This window comes from Rhinopithecus bieti, unplaced genomic scaffold, assembly GCF_001698545.2.
Source record: "Rhinopithecus bieti isolate Rb0 unplaced genomic scaffold, ASM169854v2 scaffold_2524, whole genome shotgun sequence".
Taxonomy (NCBI): domain Eukaryota; kingdom Metazoa; phylum Chordata; class Mammalia; order Primates; family Cercopithecidae; genus Rhinopithecus; species Rhinopithecus bieti.
In genome coordinates this window covers 2,929,750-2,938,442 of record NW_016803991.1, presented here as the reverse complement: position 1 = coordinate 2,938,442, position 8,693 = coordinate 2,929,750, and positions in this window count along the sequence as shown.

Below are 8,693 nucleotides of genomic sequence, written 5' to 3'. Positions count from 1 at the left end.
CTGCCCAGGCTGGAGTGTAGTGGCATGATCTCAGCTCACTGCAGCCTGTGCCTCCCAGATTCAAGAGATGCAGATTCAAGCAATTCTCCTGACTTAGCTCCCACTAGTAGCTGGGATTATAGGTGTGCACACCATGCTTAGCTAATTTTTGTATTTTTAGTACAGACGGTGTTTCATCATGTTGGACAGGCTGGTCTTGAACTCCTGACCTCAGGTGATCCACCTGCCTCAGCTTCCCAAAATGCTGAGATTACAGACTGAACCACTGCACCTGGTCACAATATTGGTAATTTTTATCTCCACTCTTTTTTTCTTGTTAGTTTGACTTTTTCAGTGATATTGATCTTTTCAGAGAAGCACAAGGTCACAGACTTGAGACACAGATCCAGCTTTTGTTAATGTTGATTTTTTTCTATTCTTTTTCTGTGTTCAATTTCATTAACTTCTGCTCTAATTTTAGTATTTATTTCATTCTACTTTCTTTGGACTTATTCCTTTTTTCACATACCTAAGGTAGAAGCTTATTATTTTAGATGTTTTTAAATCTAATATATGCATTTAACCTTATAAATTCTGCTTATCAGCTCTGCTTTTACTATATCTCACATATTTTATAAATTGCATTTTACTTTTATTTACTTACAAATTTTGAAAACTTTTCATGAGAATGCTTGACTCGTGTTATTTAGAAGCATGTTATTTAATTTCAAAGCATTTGGGGATATTTCATCTATTTTCTTTTATTAAATTCTAGTTGAATTTTACCATGATCTGAGAATAAATTTTGTACAATTTCTATGATGGCTACTTTTATGTGTCAACTTGACTGGGCCAAGAGGTGCCCCAATATTGGGCTAAACATTTTTTCTTGGCATGTTTGTGAGGGTGATTCTGGAAGAGATCAGCATTTGAATTGGTGAATTGAGTAAAGCAAATTACTCTCCCCAGTGTGGACGGACATTGTCCAATCCACTGAGGGCTTGAATAGAACAAAATGGCAGAGGAAGGTTGAATTCGCTCTTTGCCTGTCTGCTTGAACTAGGACATTGATCTTCCTCTGATCTCAATGCTCTTAGTTCTCAGGCCTTCAGACTCAGCATAGAATCTGCACCACTGGCTTTCCAGCTTTCAAGTCTTTGAACTACACTATCAGCTTTCTTAGGTCTCCAACTTGCAGAAAGTGGATATAGGAGTTCTCCATATTATGGAGGCTCTCCATAATATCAGCCTCCTTGATTATGTGAGTCAACACCTATGAGAAACCTAACACATTTCTTTATCTTCTTTTCCAAATCTAGATAGATAGACAGATATTCTCTTGGTTCTGTTTCTCTGGAGAACCCTGACTAATACAGATTTTGGTACCAAGAGTCGCTCTACAGAAACTTAATTTTCATAATAAATTGAATTGATTATGTGGGTGTATTAGGCTGTTCTCCCATTGGTATAAAGAAATACCTCTTTGAGAGACTGAGGCAGGTGGATCACTTGAGGTCAGGAGTTCAAGACCCAGTCTGGCCAACATGGTGAAACCAGCTACTCAGGAGGCTAAGGCAAGAGAATTGCTTGAACCCAGGAGGCTCAGGTTACAGAATGTCAAGGTCATACCACTTTACTGCAGCTTGGGTGACAAAACAAGACTCTGTCTCAAAAACAAACAAACAAACAAAACAAAGACCTAAGACTGGGTAATTTATTAAGAAGTGATGTTTAATTGGCTTGTAGCTCCATAGGCTATACAAGAAGCAAGACATTGGCATCTACTCAGCTTCTGGGGAGGCCTCAGGAAACTCCCAATTATTGCAGAAGTCAAAGGGGGAACAAATGTCTTACACGGCAGGGGAAGGAGCAAGAGAGAGCAGGGTAAGGTGCTACACTCTTTTAAATAACTAGATCTCAGAAGAACTCACTCACTCTCAAGAGAACAGCTGCAAAGGGATGGTGCTAAACTACTCATGAAGGATCCACCCCCATGATCCAGTCATCTCCCGCCAGGCCCCACCTCCAACATTGAGGATTACAATTTGTCATGAGATTTTGTGGGGACACAGATCCAAACCATTCATTCTGCCCCTGGTCCTTTCCAAATCTCATGTCCTTCTAACATTGCAAAATACAATCGTGTCTCCCAATAATCTCCAAAGTCTTAATTCATTTTAGCATTAACTGAAAAAGTCAAAGCCCAAAGTCTCACCTGAGACAAGTTCCTCCTGCCTATGAACCTGTAAAATAAAAAACAATTTAGTTAATTTCGAGAAATAATGAGGATACAGGCACTAGGTAAATACACCTGTTCTAAAAGTGAGAAATCATAAAAAGAAATGGGCTACAGGCCCTACGCAAACCCAAAACCTAGTAGGGCAGTCATTAAATTTTAAAGCTTTAAAATAATCTCCTTTGACTCGAAGTCCCACATCCAGGGCACACTGATGCAAGGGGTGGGCTCCCAGGGTTCTTGGATGCTCTACCCCTATGACTTTGCATGGTTTAGTCCCCAGTGGCTGCTCTCATGATATGCTGCTGAGTGTCTGCAGATTTTTCATTCTCAGATTGCAAGCTGCCTGTGGATCTATCATTCTAAGGTCTGGAGGATGATGGCCCTCTTCTCACAGCTGCACTAGGTAGTACCCCAGTGGGGACTCTGTGTGGGGGCTCCTACCCTACATTTCCCCTCCTCACAGCTCTTGTAAGGATTCTCCATCAGGGCTCCATCCCTATAGTAGGCTTCTGCCTGGGCACCTAGGCTTTTCCATACATCCTCCGAAATCTAGGTGGAGGCTCACAAGCCTCAACTCTTGCACTCTGCACACCCATAGGCTTAAAACCACATGGAAGCTGCCAAAGACTTATGGTTTGCACCCTCCGAAACAGTGGCACAAGCTGTACCTGGACCCCTTTGAGCTGCAGCTGGAACTGGAGCAGCTGGGATTCAGGGAGCAGAGTCTCGGGGCTGTGAAGGGCAACAGGGTCCTGAGCCTAGCCACAAAACCACTCAATCCTCCTAGGCCTCTGGGCCTGTGATAGGAGGGGATGCCCCTGAAATGCCTTTGAGGTTTGTTCTCTGATTGTCTATGCTATCAGTACTTGCCTTTCTTTTAGTTTTACAAATTTCTGCGGCCTATTTGCATTCTTCCCCTGAAAATTGGCTTTTCTTTTCTACCACATGGCCAGGCTGCAAATTTTCCAAACTTTTATACTCTGCTTCCTCTTTAAACATAAGTTACAACTTTGGGTCATATCTTTGTTCATACATATGAGATAGGTTGTTAGAAGCAGTGAAGGCACATCTTGAATGCTTTCCTGCTTAGAAACTTCTTCCACCAGCTACCCCAAATCATCTCTCTCAAGTTCAAAGTTCTACAGATTCTAAGGTAGCGGCACAATGCAGCCAAGTTCTTTGTTAAGGTATAAGAAAAGTGACCTTTGTTACAGTTCCCAATAACTTCCTCATTTCCTTCTGAGACTTCCTCTGCCTGGACTTCACTGTCCATAGCACTACTAGCATTTTGGTCACAAACATTTAGTCAGTCTCTAAGAAATTCCAAACTGGCCCTCATCTTTCTGTCTTCCTCCAAGCCCCCCAAATTCTTCCAACCTCTGCCTGTTACTCAGTTCCAAAGTTACTTCCAAATTTTCAGGTGTCTTCATAGAAATACCTGACTCCTCAGTAACAATTTTCTGTGTTAGGCTGTTCTCCAATTGTTATAAAAAATACTTAAGACTGGGAAATTTATAAAGAAAAGAAGTTTAATTGGCTCATGGTTCCACAGGCTATACATGAAGCCTGATGCTGACATCTGCTCTGTTTCTATGGTGGCCTCAGGAAACTTCCAATTATGGCAGAAGGCAAATTAGGAGCAGATGTCTTACATGGCAGCAGTGGGAGCAATAGAGTGAAGTGGGAGGGGCTACACACTTTTAAACAACCAGATCACACAAGAACTCACTCACTATCATGAGAACAGCACCAAAGGGATGGTACTAAACTGTGCATGAAGGATCCACCCCCATGATCCAATCATCTCCCACCAGGCGCTACCTCCAACATTGGAGATTACAATTGGACGTGAGATTTGGTGGGGACACAAATGTAAACCATATCATGGAGTTGCTGGAGTTCGCTCTTTAAACTGATTAAATGTAAAGATGGTAAGGATTCTATTTCCTTACTAGAAAAAAGAACACTAAAATTTGTTGGCATGGTCTGGCAATAGAGATGTGCCAAATATTTGCATTGGATATACCGAATCAACCATTTATAAGAAGCAAGGAGCTGAGTGACCATGTATGTGATACTTTCAAGCAATTTTGGAAAACTAATTTAATAAGATTTGCTGGTTGCTCTTACTGTAGGTGAACAAAAAGTGTTGGAAGAAAATTATGAGCTCTGGGATTCAAATTCTCAATTTAAGTGCTGTACAAATAAACTTAAAGTTTCTATGTGTGCCCTAAAGGAGAATCTTATCTCCTATAGCCACAGAACTGATTTTGTTAGAAATTAAATGCAAAATCAGGATCACATTCTGCAGCTGGCTGAATTACAAAGCCGTTTGAAAACACACACACACACACACACACACACACACACACACACACACACACACACATTTTATTGGTTCTGTTTCTCTGGAAAAACCTGATCAAATTAAAGCAGAGGTCTTAACAAATTTATTATTATTTATTTTATTTCCCAAATAACAATTCTGATATGAATCTGGTTCTGATGTTTGCTGTGTCTTTTCAGACCTCTTTTTTCTCTTACCTTTTACCATGTCTTGTAATTTTACTTGGAAAATGGGGTCTTGTTGTATCAGGTAATAGAATTTAGGTAAATGGGTTTTGAGTGTGTGAATTTATGTTAATCTGACTATGAGTTGTACAGTACTTAACATTTGTTATAGCTGTAGGGGCCAGAGGGTTCAATTTCTCTAGTGTTTTTGTTTTTGTCTCTACTTTCTTTTTTTCCTTTCTGATTTTTATTTTAGCTCCAAGGGATACATGTGCAGATTTGTTGTTACATGGGAAAATTGTGTGCCATAGGGGTTTGATGTACAGATAATTTTGTCACTGCTAATAACTAATTACCTAGTTACCAGATAATCTGCCTAATACCCTATAGGTAGCTCTTTTCAATTCTCACCTCCTCCCACCCTCCACTTTCAAGTGTGCCTTGGTGTCTGTTGTTCCGTTCTTTGTGTCTATGTGTACTCAATATTTAGCTCCCACTTTTAAGAAAGAATTTGGGGTATTTAGTTTTCTGTTTCTGCATTTATTTGCTTAGGATATTGGCCTCCATCTGCATTCATTTTGCTGCAAAAGATGTGATTTCTTTCTTTTTTATCCTATGTAGTATTCCATGGTATACCTGTCTCATATTTTCTTTATCCAGTCTATCATTGATTGGTATCTAGGTTGACTCCATGTCTTTACTATTGTGAATAGTGTTGCAATGAACATACCCATGTATGTATCTTTATGGTAGAACAATTTATATTCCTTTGGGTGAATACCAAATAATGAGGTTGCTGGGTCAAATGGTAGTTCTCAGTTCTTTGAAAAAAATCAAGACTGCTTTCCATAGTGGCTGAACTAATTTACATTCCCATCAGCAGCATACAAGTATTCTTTTTTCTCTGCAACCTCTCCAGCATCTGTTGTTTTTTGACTTTTTAGTAATAGCCATTCTGGCCAGTGTGGGATGGTATCTCATTGTGGTTTTGATTTGCATTTCCCTAATGATTGGTGATATTGGACATTTTTTAATATTCTTGCTGACTGCATGTATGTCTTCTTTTGAGAATTGTCTCTGCTCATGCCTTTGCCCATTTTTTAATGAAGTTGATTTTGCTTGCTGATTTCAGTTCTTTATACATTCTGGACTGTAGACCTTTGTTGAATGCCTAGTTTGCAAATATTTGCTCCCATTTTGTAGGTTGTCTCTTTACTCTGTTGGTGGTTTCTTTTGCTGTGAAGAAGCTCTTTAGTTCTATCAGATTCCAGTTGTCAACGTTTGTTTTTGTAGCAATTACTTTTGGAGTTTTCATCATGAAGTCTTTGCCAGGGCCAATGTCCAGAAGGGTATTTTCTATATTTTCATCCCTGTGTCCTATGTTTTCATCCATCTTGAGTTGATTTTTGTATATGGTTAAAGATAGAGCTCCAGTCAATCTTCTGCATATGGCTAGCCAGTTATCCTGGCACCATTTATTAACTAGAGAGTCCTTTCTCCATTGCTTGTTATTGTCAGTTTTGTGGAAGATCAGATGATTGAGGTGTGTGGCTTTATTTCTGGGTTCTGTAGTCTGTTCAACTGGTCCATGTGTCTTTTGACTTTGGACTTCTCTCAGTACTCTCCTTCTCAGAGAGTCTGCATCTTGCAGCTAGTTCAGCTGCAATTCACCAGTGTTAAAGTGTGGGGGAGGCCACCAAGTCTATAATCTTACAATAAAATTCTATGATAAAATCTCAGTATTTTAGTATGTCTTGGTGTTGTGACCTTCACCAGTATTTTTTCAGTGATATAGCTTCCCTCCCCTTTGGTGAAACGAAAAGGCTATGGAGAGCCTGAATATTAGGAATATGCCTTCCCCAGGTTAGATAAGGCTCTGCTACATGATTTTTCCATTAACATGTGTGTCTTGGTTGTGGACATCTCATCCCTCTCACTGCCAGACAGGATCTTTTTTGGCATTATTATGTGAGAACCTGATGGGGTTTCTCAAAGTAAACTGAGATCCCCACCCAAGACTGGGGTCACCCCATTCACGACTGCTGCCCCCAGAGGTTTTCTCACTCTCGTGGTAATCTACACACAGCCTATAGCAATTCATCAAAACTACCATTTGAGGGTACCTGTAAGTTTATGGCTTCTGCTCCAGGTAAACTGATCTTGGCTGTGACTCTGGATTTGCGGTGAAGTTTGTTCTCTAAGCTCTAATCCATGAAAGGTTTGAGAAAAGTCATTGGTCTTTAATTTGTTTGACTTTTTCTTGTTTTTATAATGAGAGTGACAACTTCACACCCTGTACATGTTGGAACTGAAGCTAGACGTCTTCTTTATTGGTCTTACTTTTATTCTTCTTGTTCTACCACCTTCTGAGAAAGGTGTATTAGGATTTTCAGGTTAAAATGTTGATCTATATGTTTTTCTGTAGTGCTGTCAATTATTCAGTATATATTGAGGCTGTATTCTGGGTTATGTTTACTGTGGTATATTTCTTTTTTAACAGTATTTCTCAACATTTCCCGATTTTATTTTGACAGAATGTAGGATTTCTAAAACATTGCTCTCCCCATATTGGCTTGGTTCATTGGTTTTAGTTTTTAACATTTGTCTTTCTTTTTTAAACTACATCTTTTATAGAGAACATATTATTGTATTTTAAATTTTAATCTGAAAACTATTACTTTTAGTTTATTTCACTTATATTATTTACTAACTGCTATATTCTTATTTATTTCTGCCATCTTGTATGTATATATGCCATATATATATATGTGTGTGTGTGTGTGTGTGTGTGAGTGTATGATGGCAGAAATAAATAAGAACAAGCTCATAAAATGTATATATTATTTTTCTGTTGACTTCATTTCTTTCCATTGATAGATGAAATGTCTTTGTCTCAGTTTAAAAGTTACACATTTTGTTTTGTTCTGAAATAGATTTATTGAAACATAATTCACATACCATATAGTTCAACCATTTGAAGGCATACTGCTTTGATCTGTAAGTGGTGGCCTTTGATTTAAGATCTGTTAACCAATTTGTAAAGCTATAAAATGTTGCTTTGAGATTGAACACTTCTGAATTTTAATTTTAATGACACCTAATGCCCATGTATTTCTACTAGAAAATAATTTCTCAATTTGTTTCATTAAAACAGCAAGAACTCACTTTTTTAAAAAAAGGAAAACGAAAAACTTACCAGATTCAATAATGACTGATATCATGAGTATCTCCATTTTTCAAGGACAATTCTGTCCCTAGCTCTCAGAAGGAGTGATTTAATCTGTAACCACAAGAAGATAAGCATATCAGAATAAAGATAGCAATCACCATACAAGAAACACATAAAGGGTCAATTCTTAATCAATACACAAGGGGATGTGAGAGAGAAAAAGAGCATAGGATTTGACCTGGGAGATCTGGGTGCAGTTGCATTAAATATATTCTAGTTAAATTAAAGGAGTAACCAAGTCAAGAGTCTCAACCAATAGAGGTTTATTAAGCTAGAGCTTGAGGGCACGCCTGGAAAAACACAAGTCACAGACATATCTGTGGCTGGAGTCATCTGAATAGTTTCTCAGGAGGTTTATTACTTACACAGTTCCTTAAAGTGGGTAAGACAAGTAGGAAGAAGGAGAGGTAAGGGAAAGAATGATTGACATCATCTTGTTTCTGTTCCATACCTGGGAAGATAAGCACTATTGGGGTGAAAATTAACAGACTTTAGTTTTAGGAGCCAACACTTAGATTGCAGACCTCAAGTTATAATTGGTATGTCCTTGTTTTATGGGAGTATATGCATCTTGAAAAATTTTGTGGCCAGCAAAACATTTTAAGATGCCTGAGGCCCTTTGCCTTTCTTTGGGGTTCTGGCTAATGGATAATTCTTTGATCAAAGTTGTGAAGTAATAGCAAAAAAAAAAAAAAAAAAACAAAACAAAAAAAACAACGAAAAAAAGTGGGCTAT